Here is a 14,300-nt window from a genome sequence, read left to right as displayed (position 1 = left end):
GCTGAATAGTACTCCATGGTATACATATACCACATTTTATTAATCCACTCGTGTATTGATGGGCACTTGGGTTGTTTCCACATCTTTGCAATTGTGAATTGTGCTGCTATAAACATTCCAGTACAGATGTTGTTTTTATACCGGGTCTTTTGTTCTTTTGGGTAGATGCCCTGTAATGGAATTGCTGGATCAAATGGTAGATCTACTTGTATTTCTTTGAGGTATCTCCATATTGCTTTCCACAGAAGTTGCACTAGTTTGCAGTCCCACCAGCAGTGTATGAGTGTTCCTATCTCTCTGCATCCATGCAGGTATTTATTGTTTTAGGACTTTTTGATAAAGGCCATTCTCACTGGAGTTAGGTGATATCTCATTGTGGTTTTAATTTGCATGTCCCTAATGATTAGAGATCTTGAGCATTTTTTTATGTTTGCTGGCCATTATTGTGTCTTCTTTTGAAAAGTTTCTGTTCATGTCCTTTGCCCATTTATTGATGGGTTTTTTTGTTTTTTTCTTATTGATTTACTTAAATTCTGTATAGATTCTTGTGATCAGCCCTTTCTTGGATGCGTAGAGAGCAAATCTTTTCTCCCATTCTATAGGTTGTCTACTCTCTAATGATAGTTTCCTTGGCTGTGTGGAAGCTTTTTAATTTGATCAGGTCCCATTCATTTATTTCTGTTGTTGCTGTGATTGCCATTGGAGTGTTCATAAATTCTTTGCCTAGGACAATGTCTAGAAGAGTATATCCAACATTTTCCTCTAGATTTCTTATAGTTTCACACCTTAGGTTTAAGTCTCTTATCCACTGTGAGTTGATTTTTGTGAGAGGTGAAAGGTGTGGATCCTGTTTCAGTCTTCTACATGTGGCTATCCAGTTTTACCAGCACCATTTATTGAATAAGGATTATTTTCCCCTGTGTATGTTTTTGTCTGCTTTGTCAAAGATTAGATAGGTATATGAGGATGGTTTTATGTCTGGGTTCTCAATTCTGTTCCATTGGTCTATGCCTCTGTTCTTGTGCCAGTACCATGCTGTTTTAGTTACTATAGCCTTGTAGTATAGTTTGAAGTCTGTTAAATTAATACCTCCTGTTTTGTTCTTTTTGCCTAGAATTGCTTTTTTATATGGGGTGTTCTCTGGTTCCATACGAAGCATAAAATTATTTTTTCCATATCTGTGAAAAATGATGTTGGTATTTTAATAGTTTTTGCATTGAATGTGTAGTTCACTTTGGTTAGTATAGACATTTTAACAATTGATTCTGCCAACCCACAACCATAGTATGATTTTCCACCTGTTTCCGTCCTCTGCTATTTCTTTCCTCAGTGTTTCATAGTTCTCCCTGTAGAGGTCTTTTACCTCCTTAGTCAAATAGATTCCTAGTCACTTTTATTTTCTTTGTTGCTATTGTGAAGGGTATTGAGTCTTTGATTTGATTCTCAGTTTGACTGTTATTGGCATATATGAATGCCTCTGATTTATGTGTATTGATTTTGTATCCTGAGACTTTAATAAATTCATTTATCAGTTACAGGAGTCTCTTGGTTAAATTGTTGTGGTTTTCTAGATATAATATCACATCATCAGCAAAGAGTGAGAGTTTGATCTCTGCTGCCCCCATTTTGACGCCCTTAATTCTCCTCTCTTGTCTAGTTGCTCTAGCGAGGACTTCCAGCAGTATGTTGAATAGAAGTGGAGATAGTGGGCAACCTTGTCTGATTCCAGTTCTAAGTGAGAGTGGTTTCAGTTTTTCTCCATTCAGTATGATGTTGGCTGTGAGTTTGTCATATATGGCTTGTAGCATTTGTAGGTAAGCCCTGCCTATGCCTATTTTGTTAAGCATTCTTATCATAAAAGGGTGTTGAATGCTTTTTCTGTGTATATTGAGAGGATCATATAGTCTTTGTTTTTGCTTCTATTTATGTTTTCCAAGATATTTTTTATTCTTTTTACAAATGAAGCTTTAGGAACCTAGTGTGCATTTTATACTTATGGCACATCTCAGTTCTGACTAGTCACATTTCGAGTACTCAATAGTTTCATGTGGCTGGTGTTTGCAGTATTATACAGTGTTATTGTTACGAGTGTCCATTGCTTAAACATATCACAATTTGTTTATACATTTGATTACTGATAGACATTTAGGTTGTTTCTCATTTGGAAATATTGTAAAAAGTGCTGATGTCAACATTCATGTCCATGTCTCCTGGTAAACATATGAATTTTAAGATTTTTATGTGCTCCAATTGATAGATGTCACCAAATACATTTCACCTAGTACTATTAGTTAGTTGACTCTGACTCAGGGGGATGGGCGGGACATGGACAATGTATATAACCTGAACTTATGTACCCCCATGATGAGCTGAAATAAAAAATAAATAAATAAATAAATATTATCAACTCTGATCAACTCTGTTAGATTACTGGTGGTATGCCCTCTGGATTTGATTATTATTTCCCTGATGGCTACTGAAACTTAACAATTTTTATCATGTTGATCAGCTGTGGTTTTCATTTTATTTTCCTCATGGTTAATGATGTACAAAGTCTTTAATATGTTTAATAGCAATTTGTACATATTAGTTGGTGAAATGTTCTTCAAATTTCTCTCATCTTTGAGTTGTTTGAATACTTATTAATGATTTGAAAGAGTTCTTTTTATGTTGTGAATAAATGTTTGGCTTTATCAAATATATGATTTGCAAATATTTTCTCCAAAGCTGTGAATTCTCTCCATTTTAATGGTGTCTTTTGTAGAGTAAATTTTATAATTCCAATGAAGCCCAATTAGTTTTTAAATTTTACATATATTTTTGATATCATATATAAGAACTCTTTATCCCAAGATCACACAGATTTTATCTTTTAATTCAAAACATTTCTGGATGGGTGCAGTGTCTCACGCTTGTAATCCTAGCACTCTGGGAGGCTGACGTGGGAGAATCACTTGATGTCAGGAGTTTGAGACCAGCCTGAGCAAGAGGAAGACACCACATAATGCAGTCATCATACTGACCAAACTATCCACTAAAGAGGCTGTTCTTTAGCTGTAAGGAGAAAGAAACAAGTAACATACAAAGGAAAACCCATCCAAATAATGCCAGATTTCTCAACTGAAACCTTACAAGCAAGAAGAGACTGAAGCCCCATTCTCACTCTTCTGAAACAGAATAATGCCCAGCCTAGAATCTTGTACCCAACTAAGTTAAGTTTTGTATACAAAGGAGAAATTAAGACATTCTCAGATAAACAAAGACTGAGGGAATTCACCAAGACAAGACCAGCCCTCCAAGAAGTACTCAAAACAGAGTTGCAAACAGACCAGCCCAAGAAAGACCCATGAATGTAAAGCTACTCAAGAGCTAAAGATCAAAGCCCAGATACCACAATGGCTCAAGAGAGAAAACATAGCGCTGAAGTTCTACCCAACAGGATGAACAGAAATCTGTCCCACTTATCAGTTCTCTCAATAAATGTGAATGGCTTTAATTCCCCACTCAAAAGTCATAGGCTGGCCCAATGGATAAAAAAATACAAGCCAAGGCCGGGCGCGGTGGCTCACGCCTGTAATCCTAGCCCTCTGGGAGGCCGAGGCGGGTGGATCTCTCGAGGTCAGGAGTTCGAGACCAGCCTGAGCAAGAGCGAGACCCTGTCTCTACTAAAAATAGAAAGAAATTATATGGACAGCTAAAAATATATATATATAGAAAAAATTTAGCCGGGCATGGTGGCGCATGCCTGTAGTCCCAGCTACTTGGGAGGCTGAGGCAGTAGGATCGCTTAAGCCCAGGAGTTTGAGGTTGCTGTGAGCGAGGCTGACGCCACGGCACTCACTCTAGCCCGGGCAACAAAGTGAGACTCTGTCTCAAAAAAAAAAAAAAAAAAAAAAAAAAAAAAAAAAAAAAAAAAAAAAAAAATACAAGCCAAGTATCTCCTGTCTCCAGGAAACCCATCTAACTTGCAAAGATGCATTTAGACTGAAAATAAAAGGGTGGAAATCGATATTTCAAGCAAACAGAAGCCAAAAGAAGGCTGGCATGGCAGTTTTAACCTCAGATAACTTAGTTTTTAAATCAACAAAAGCAATGGAAGACAAAGATGGTCACTATTACTGGTGAAGGGTACAGTTCAACAAAAAGACATAACTATACTTAACATATATGGACCCAACTTAGATGCACCCAGATTCATAAAACAAACCCTACTTGATCTAAACCAAATGATAAACAGCAACACCATAATACCCAGAGACTTCAATAACCCCCTGATGGCACAGGACAGATCCTCCAAACACAAAATAAACAAAGAAATAATGGACTTAAACAGAATGCTAGAACAAATGGGCCTGACTAACATTTACAGGACATTCTATCCAAAATCCACTGAATAAATGTTTTTCTCATTAGCTCATGGGACATTCTCTAAGATTGACCATATCCTAGGACACAAAACATGCCTTAAATAATTAAAAAAAATAGAAATTATACCATGCATCTTCTCAGATCACAGTGGAATAAAAGTAGAAATCAACCCTAACAGAAATTCTCATTCCTACTCAAAGTCATGGATGCTAAACAACCTTCTCCTGAACGATGGTTTTATAAATGAAGAAATCAAGATGGAAATCAAAAGATTCTTTGAATTAAATGACAAAGGAGACACAAATTATCAAAATCTGTGGGACACAGCTAAAGCAGTCCTGAGAGGAAAATTTATTTCCATAAATGCATCTATCAAAAAGACAGAAAACTTTCAAATAGAAAACCTAATGAATAGACTCAAAGAGCTGGAGAAAGAATAGACCAATCACAATCCCGGCTGAAGGAGTGAAAATAATAAGACCAAATAAGAACTAAATTAAATAGACAACAGAAAAACCATATGGGAGATTAATAAAACAAAAAGTTGGTTCTTTCAAAAGATAAACAAAATTGACATGCCTCTGGCTAGACTAACCAAGAGCAGAAAAGAAAAATCTCTAATAACCTCCATCAGTAACATGAAAGGAGAAATCACAGCTGATGCCACAGAGGCACAAGATATCATCTATGAATTCTACAAAAAGCTTTATGCAGAAAAACTGGAAAATGTGGAGGAAATGGACAAATTTTTAGAAACACATAGCCTCTCAAGGCTCAACCAGGAAGAAATAGAATTCCTAAACAGACCAATATCAAGAACTGAAATTGAAATAGCAATAAAAACATTCCAAAAAAGAAAAGCTCTGGACCAGATAGATGGCTTCACACCCAAAGTTTACCACACCTACAAAGAAGAACTGGTGCCCATCCTACAAAAGTTATTGTACAACACCGAGAAGGACAGAATTCTCCCCAACACATATTATGAGGCCAACATAACCTAAATTTCAAAACCAGGAAAGGGTGCAACAAAAATGAAAACTACAGACCAATATCTCTTATGAATATAGATGTAAAAATTATCAATAAAATGCTGGCAAATTCAATCCAGATGCTTATCAAGAAAATAATCCATCATGACCAAGTGGGCTTTATCCCAGAGATGCAGGGATGGTTCAACATATGCAAATCTATAAATCTAATTCACCACATAAATAGAAGCAGAAATAAAGGCATATGATCTTCTCAATAGATGCAGAAAATCATTTGAAAAAATTCAACACCCTTTTATTATAAGAATGCTTAACAAAATAGGCATAGACAGGGCCTATCTAAAAATGATGCAAGCCATGTATGACAAACCCACAGCCAACATCATACTGAATGGGAAAAAACTGAAAGCATTCTCACTTAGAACTGGAATCAGACAAGGTTGCCCACTATCTCCACTTCTATTCAACATAGTGCTGGAAGTCCTTGCTAGAGCAATTATACAAGAGAGGGGAATTAAGGCATCAAAATGGGGGCAGCAGAAATCAAACTCTCACTCTTTGCTGATGATATGATATTACATCTAGAAAAACACAACAATTTAACCAAGAGACTCCTGTAACTGATAAATGAATTCAGTAAAGTCTGAGGATACCAAATCGATACACACAAATCAGAGGCATTCATATACACCAATAACAGTCAAACTGAGAATCAAATCAAAGATTCAATACCCTTCACAATAGCAACAAAGAAAATAAAGTGTCTAGGAATATATTTAAGTAAGGAGGTAAAAAATCTCTACAGGGAGAACTAGGAAACACTGAGGAAGGAAATCGCAGAACATGTAAACAGGTGGAGAACCATACCATGCTCATGGATCAGAAGAATCAACATTGTTAAAATGTCTATACTACCCAAAGTGATCTTCGGATTCAATACAATCACTTATAAATTACCAACATCATTTTTCACAGACAGAAGAAATAATTTTATGCTTTGTATGGAATCAGAGAAGACCCCGCTTAGGAAAAGCAATTTTCGGCAATAAGAACAAAATGGGAGGTATTAATTTACCAAACTTCAAATTATACTACAAGCCTGTGGTTATTAATACAGCTTGGTATTGGCAGAAGTACAGGGACACAGACCGGTGGAACAGAACAGAAAATCCAGAAATAAAACCATGCTCATATAGCCATCTCATTTTTGAGAATGCAGACAAAAATGTTCTCTGGGGAAAAGAATCCTTATTCAGTAAATGGTGCTGGGAAAACTGGATAGCCACATGTAGAAGACTGAAACAGGAACCACACTTTTCACCTCTCACAAAAATCAAATCACAGTGGGTAACAGACTTAAACCTTAGGTGTGAAACTATTAGAATTCTAGAAGAAAATGTGGGAAAGACTCTTATAGACATTGGCCTAGGCAAAGAATTTATGAAGAGTACCCCAAAGACAATCACATCAACAACAAAAATAAATAAATGGGACCTGATTAAATTAAAAAGCTTCTGCACAGCTAAAGAAACTGTCATGAGAGCAAATAGACAACCTACAGAATGGGAAAAAATTTTCACATACTACACATCTGATAAACGATTGATAACTAGAATCTATTTAGAACTCAGGAAAATCAGCTGGAAAAAATCAAACAACCCTATCAAAAGTGGGCAAAGGACATGAATAGAAACGTTTCAAAATAAGACAGAAGAATGGCCAACAAACATATGAAAAAATGCTCAGCATCTCTAATTATCAAGGAAACATGAATCAAAACGACAATGAGATATCACTTAACTTCAGTGAGAATGGCCTTTATCAAAAAGTCCCCAAAGAATAAATGTTGGCATGGATGTGGCGAGACAGCAACACTTCTACACTGCTGGTGGGACTGCAAACTAGTGCAACCTCTGTGGAAAGCAATATGGAGATACGTTAAAGAGATTCAAGTAGACCTACCATTCGATCCAGCAATCCTATTATTGAGCATCTACCCAAAGGAACAAAAGTCATTCTATAAAAAAGACATCTGCACATGAATGTTTATAGCAGCACAATTCAGAATTGCAAAGATGTGGAAACAACCCCAGTGCCCATCAATACATGAGTGGATTAATAAAATGTGGTATATGTATGCCATGGAGTATTACTAAGCTATAAGAAATAATGGTGATATAGAATTTCTTATGTTCTCCTGGATAGAGCTGAAACCCATTCTACTAAGTGAAGTATCCCAAGAATGGAAAAATAAGCACCACATGTAGTCACCATCACATTGGTTTCACTGATCATCACCTAGGAACACCTTTGGGAATAACACTAATTGGGTGTTGGACAGATGTGAATGGGGAGGGGATGGGTGTGTACCTACATAATGAATGCAATGCACACTCGGGAATGGATACGCTGGAGCTCTGACTCGGTGGAGGGGTGGCAAGGGCAATATATATAACCTAAACTTTTGTACCCCCATAATATGCTGAAATAATAAAAAATCCCACAAATCATAAACACTTGCAAGCACATAAAAAAAAAGAAAAGAAAAGAAAAGAGAGTCATTTGCCAGGTGTGTTGGTGCACGCCTGTAATCCTAGCAGTTGGAAGGCCAAGAAAGGACAATCACTTGAGGTCAGGAGTTCAAGAGCAGCCTGAGCAACAGAAAGTCTCCGTCTCTGCAAAAAATGGAAAAAACAGGCAGTGGTGTTCACCCATAGTTCCAGCTCCTTAGTGGGCTCAAGCAAGAGGATCCATTGAGCCCTTGAGTTTCAAGTTGCAGTGAGCTATGATGATGCCACTGCATTCTATCCAGGGTGTGACAGAGTGAGACTCTGTCAGGAAAAAACAAGGAGAAATCAATGACATTGAAACATGAAAGGAATTGAAAAAGTCTGAAAAATCAAAACTGGTTATTTGTAAAAATCAATCCATTTATAAAACTTTAGCCAATCTACCCCACTAAAAGACAGACATCACACATTATCACATTGGCATTCAAAGGATAATGATAAAGAACACTAACAACAACTCTAGGGCCATGAATTGAATATCTTAGATAAAATGGCCAAATTTCTTTAAAAACATATTGGGTGAATACATATTGACAATGTTTATTTCATCTTGATGAAATGACCTCTTTATCTTTGTTATTATATAATGGCTGCCACCTCCTGTTCCTCCTCATTGTCTTTTCTTTTTCTTCTTCAAAATCATTTATACTCAGTGGAAGATTGGCTCAGGGATTTTCAAGATTTATGTATTAATTTCCTGTGGATGTTGAGACAAATTGCCTCAATCTTCAGCTTTAAAACATGGAAATTTATTTTCTGACAGTTGTGGAGTGGAAATCCAAAGTTAGTATCACAAGGGTCAAGTCAAGGTGTCACCCTGGCTGTGCTCTCTCCAGATGCTCTAGATTAGATACAGATCCTACCTTTTCTTGCATTTGATGACTGTCAGAATCCCTCACCTTTTGTAGCATCTCTCCAAAATCTGCCTGTGTGGTTCCATCACATTCTCTTCTCTCTGTTTCAAAATGCCCTTTATATATGCAGGAGTGAAGGACATGCCATCCAAAAATATGCCAAATTGGTATATTTATTATTTTGAGTTGAAAATATAGAGAAATTATAAATTTCAAAAGGGCTGCCTGATCTGTCTCTTCCTTCATGCAGCAAGTCACATAGGGGTACCCACCACAAAACAGCCTGAGAAAATAGCCCTTATCACCAGACATTGGGAATTGAGGGCTACATGGACCTGAATAAATATGCTTAGTGAAGTGACCGTGATCTACTACTATTTTTACATCCCCTCACATATTGCCTAGTAACTCATCTATGAATTTATTGCCCCTTGACAGAGGTTCTTTGTCCTGTCATTTCTTCTCATATTTATCATTCTTTGTCTAAAAACTATAAAGGCAGTTTGCTTTGGCCACTTCCCACTTCATTCTCTTATGAAGATAACCACGTACATATAAAACTAATAAAATTTTTATGCTTTTTACTTGTCATTCTGCCTGGTGTCAATTTAGTTTGTATAAACAGCCAAACAGTCTAGAGCTAAAAGTCTAAGAGGTAAAATGCGTGGATTGGATGTGATCTCTGACCCCCTCGACACACATCACTCTTGTAAGTTTACAAGTGACGGTATTTAGGGCCATGCTGATAATCCAGGGAAATCTCATCTCAAGATCTTTAATTTAATCTGCAAAGATTTTACCTCATAAGGTGAGAATCACAGGATTAAAGGACTAGGAGTTGGGGAAATGGTTGAGGACCATTTCTCAGCCTATGACTGTTCACATCTGCTTCAGAGAAAGATTACCTTTATTGTTTCAGTCTTTGATTTTTCAGTGAAGATCAGTTATTCAGGAAGTTTTAAGTCAATATTTGTTAATTATTTCTTCAGCCCTGTTTTCTCTCTTCATTTGGGAGCAAAATGATAAAAAAAAAAAAAACCCTTTATCTTCTTATTGTTCCACAGGACCCTGCACAGGACCATGAGTCTCGTTTCCTTGATTTTTCAATCTCTTTGTTTTCTCACATTATTTTTAGATTGGGTGATTACTATAGTTTATATCTTTAAAGTCAGTGAGTCTCCCATCGGTCATCTCCATTTTGATATTAGGTTGAACTGCATTGAGAGTTTTTCATTACAATTTTTATTACTATGCTCTTGGGATCTAAAATTTCCATTTAATTCTTCTTTCTGTTTTCTTGTTCTTTGATGGGGATTCTTTTGATTGAATTACAGATTTAAATGTGTCACAAGTATAGTTATACTTCCCATATTCCCCTTATTTCATTAAAGGCCCTGGAGTCCTACTAGAAATCCTGAAACCCTTCACCTAAGGGCTTCCTCTAGGCCCATAAACAGATTTAGAATTGAAATTCTGATAAGTTAATAATAAAGCAGGTTTTATTCGATGATACATGTCAATTCTTCAGAAGGACAACCTGAAGGCATGTGTCTTTTCTGGCACAAATCCTTTGTGAGAATGAGCTGCCCATAGTAGTTAGATGCACATTCAAACATTCTTCCCTGGCATTGTTACTTTCATTGTATCTCTTCCTAATCCTTTTGGCATTTCCTGAGATGATTAAGGAAAAATCTACTTTGCCTGAACTGTAGCTTCAGGGGGAATCAAACCTCGCACAAGGTGGAGGTAGTCCTAGGAAGCTGACCCTCAAGATATGATTATGGAATTGTATCTTTTGCTGGCCAAAAAAGTGAGGAATGTGATAACTGCTGTGCTGTAGCATCATGATCATCACAATTGGTAAAACTCACATACGTGTGGTAGGTAAATGGGGTTCAGTGGCCTGAGCAAATGGCAGTTTTAAAACTGGTAGAATATTTGGTTCTTAACTGCCCTTGGAAACATTCAGGAAGTCAGGTCAGCCACCACAAGCTCAGCACTGTAATTAGAGAGCACTTTAGATCCTGCTACTGGAGGGCAAAGTGTTCTAAAAGTGAAACCAAAGAATTGTTCATAAGATTGCTGTAATCATAAAAGACGCTACCAGATTCACAGCCACAGCAAGCATCCTGTGCTTAAATTAGGATTGTAATAGGCACAGAGAGAACCAGAGAATTCTGGAAGAGGAAATGGGTAGACAGGCATGATTCCACTTGAATCCTTTTGGGAGTTAGAAGCAACTACTTTCCGTTTCTGGAGGAGAGTAATCTCCCTTATGGCTGCTCCCTGACAAGGTAAATACCTGAGGTAAATATCTGGCAAGATGGTACTTTCTGGCCTCAGTATTAGCCCCTGCCAAGCTTCACTGTTTCCTTAACAAAACTCCAGCATAATAACAGGAGAAGAATTATCTTAGCTTTTCAAAAAAGTTAGCATTAACCAAAATCATTCAAAGGTTTTCTGGTAAGTATAAGGAGTAGATTAGGACAAGAAAGGTTGTATTTTATCTCAAGGCATTTTTCCATGACTCTGCATTTAGTTTTTGGGAAAGGCTCTTGGCCTAATTCTAATAAAATGCAAGGCTGTGTATTTGATGTGTGTAAGAAATGTCAACATTTTTTTTCAGGGATTCTAGCAATTTGAGCTCCTCATGCCTGCATCCTCCCAGTTGGCAAATTCCAAAGCAACATGTACCATTCTGATGGAATGAGTACTTCTAAGACACCATATTTTTCAGTGTCCTGGTCATTGTTGCTAGATGTCTTCTATGCCCCACCCCCATGTGATTTACCACTACAGGAACACAGCCTGTGTGAATGGCATCAAAGGGCTTCCTTCACACTGACATCTGATTGCGTTTGGCTCATGCACTGTAATGTAGATTATTACATGCTCTCCATATTTCCCTTCCTGCTTCAGGACTGCAGTTCTTGTTTCTTAACTGCTAGGAATATTAGTTCTAACAGCTCACAGATAAATGTTTCTCAAGGCACTGTTCTTGGCTGAGAAAAACTGCCTATCCCTAGTTCATTCTCCTTCTTGGGGGCAAGAAACATCTAATTAATGCTCCAGTGGTGGGGACACAAGCACCTGACCATTCACCCTACTGCAAGACAACTTGGAAGGGCCACCTCAGAGTTCCTCTCAGGAGTACCTGGGACCTTAACTGCAACTGCATCACAGTTTAATTTCTCCCTACACCCAATTCTGCTTTCATTAACTCCACAGGAGGTGACTCTAAGAACACTCCTCAAAAACCTTCCTGAATGTCTCAGTCTGTTTTCCAGGAATTTCCAAGTAATATTTATTCCCCTTGCTGGTCTGTGGATTCTTGACTCTGCCCTTGGGCAGGGTCACCTTTTAGATGAGCATTTCCATACAGCCCATCTGTGTGATCTGGAAGCTAACCCATACCCGTGTGCCATCAGGAGGACAGTGGGAAAAAATTCAAGCTCTTTCTCAGAAAGGAGTTCAGCACAACCTCTCTTTGGTTTCCCTAAATCATGCCCACTTCTTTATACAAGGTCCTTAGTTAATCTCAACCACACAACCCAACATCACTGTCCTTTCTGTTTCCATATTAGTTCTCAGCAGTGCATTCTTTTCCTCACCCGACTTAGAGCTTGCCTGACCTTCATTCTCATGCACCCTAGAGTTCCTCAAAGGGATTGATGTATGTTTGGCAAAAGACTATTTTTCCCCTTCCAACACGTTCAAGCCTGTGTTACAAGAGCATCATTTCAAAGGACCTGTTCACTCAGGGACATCAGTACTCAGAACGTAAAAAGTTGAAACTTTTATTGTAATCTATCATTATAGTCTTGTTGAAAGTTTTATTTGAAACTTGATATGCTAAATATCCATGGCCTACTACTTGTGCTTATCTAGGAACTTAGGGGTTTTCACAGGAAATGAGATAACTAGACTTTCAATATAGACTGCACAAATGTGACCAACACTGCAGATAATCTAGCAAATCAGGGTGGGATTTGCTATTTTAGTTAGATTCAAGATCAAAAGAAGAAGTGTAACTAGAATCTATGGTGGGCTTACCATCTAAAGAAATAAAATGAGAACTGGAATTTACCTGGATTAAGCAATTACAATATCTCCCAGTTTGTATATGGAAACCAACTTTCCCCATCATCTACTTCATAAAAGATTTTAGAAATAACTATTTTTTATAGTTGTGGTATTTTAGATTTAGATTAATATACACTAGTAGAGAAGCCTGAGGTCATAGAACTTATGAAAGAGTATGCCAGGATCCATGCACGGTGGTTACATAAAATAAAAAGAACAAATTATAACAAAATCATGAAATGCAGCCCCAAATAAAATCAAACTCCATAGTGCCTGTCACAATGAATGCAATCTGTTTTTACTGTTCTTGCTGTAGGATTGATTTTATTACATAGATACAAAGTTATAGAGTATAAAAATAAAATGTAATTACATTACATAGGTGGAAAATATGTTTACTTATAATGTAGCAGTAATTTTGTCACTTTAGTTCAATGAGGGGAAAAGAACCTGGATTCTACCCTGGTAATATTTCAATTGAACTATTGTCTTTGACAAGAGCTGGTCTCTGAATATCAGAATGTTTCATTTTCCCTTTTATTAAACTACAGACAAGTAATGCCAGAATCACATTACTTCACTTCTTAATGTATTTTTCAGTATCATGCCTTTCTAAGAACATCTATGTACATGTTATTTTTGCTTCTAAATCATTCTCTCTTAATAAATCACAGCTCTCTGAAAGCATGTAGGAAATATATTGAAATTCCAGGAATCTATAGAATGTCTTTGAAAATTATATATATTTAGCATCCAAAGTGGCAAACTTAGACAGCTCTGGCTTGTTAATAAGAGAGGATATTTAGGCAAAAAGAAAGGCAATTGGACACACCCATCAATAGTACACCCTGGACTCAGTTAAAAGGGAATCCAACACAAACTAGAAGATCTTTTTTCTACTACAGGAGGAGCATTAAGAAGATGGTGCTCAGAGACGATGTAGATCCAGGCTGTTGGGTTCATCATCATTTTTATGTTCTGAAGGTAGGTCATGATAATCAGCTGATATTTAATCATTTGCTTATGATCTTTGAACTTCAGAAAATCCACAGTTATATCACTCTGTATATATATTTTAGAATGGATAATAAAATTTTCTCTATTATCCATTTTATAATCTGAAGAAATAAAACAAGCTTTTTCACTCAGACATCAGGTTGAAACACTTGAAATAAACTGTGAATTCTGTCAAATAAAGGATTTGGCTTCTACTACTTTATTTTTGACAGAATGGATTAAGTATTTCAGAATCCTGGGTAAAATATTCACAGTTCTAATATTAAATTTCGTTAAGAGGAATCCAAAAATTACAGAATGGAATATTATAGGCTCCATTCTAAATGTTCTATGATTAATCAATGAATAATTGATGAGACAAAGGGATATATGTGTACCTTCTACTAGCAATGCAAAAGAGATCAATGTGATTGAAA

This window comes from Lemur catta, chromosome 13 (assembly GCF_020740605.2).
Source record: "Lemur catta isolate mLemCat1 chromosome 13, mLemCat1.pri, whole genome shotgun sequence".
Classification (NCBI taxonomy): domain Eukaryota; kingdom Metazoa; phylum Chordata; class Mammalia; order Primates; family Lemuridae; genus Lemur; species Lemur catta.
This window is presented reverse-complemented; position numbering follows the sequence as displayed.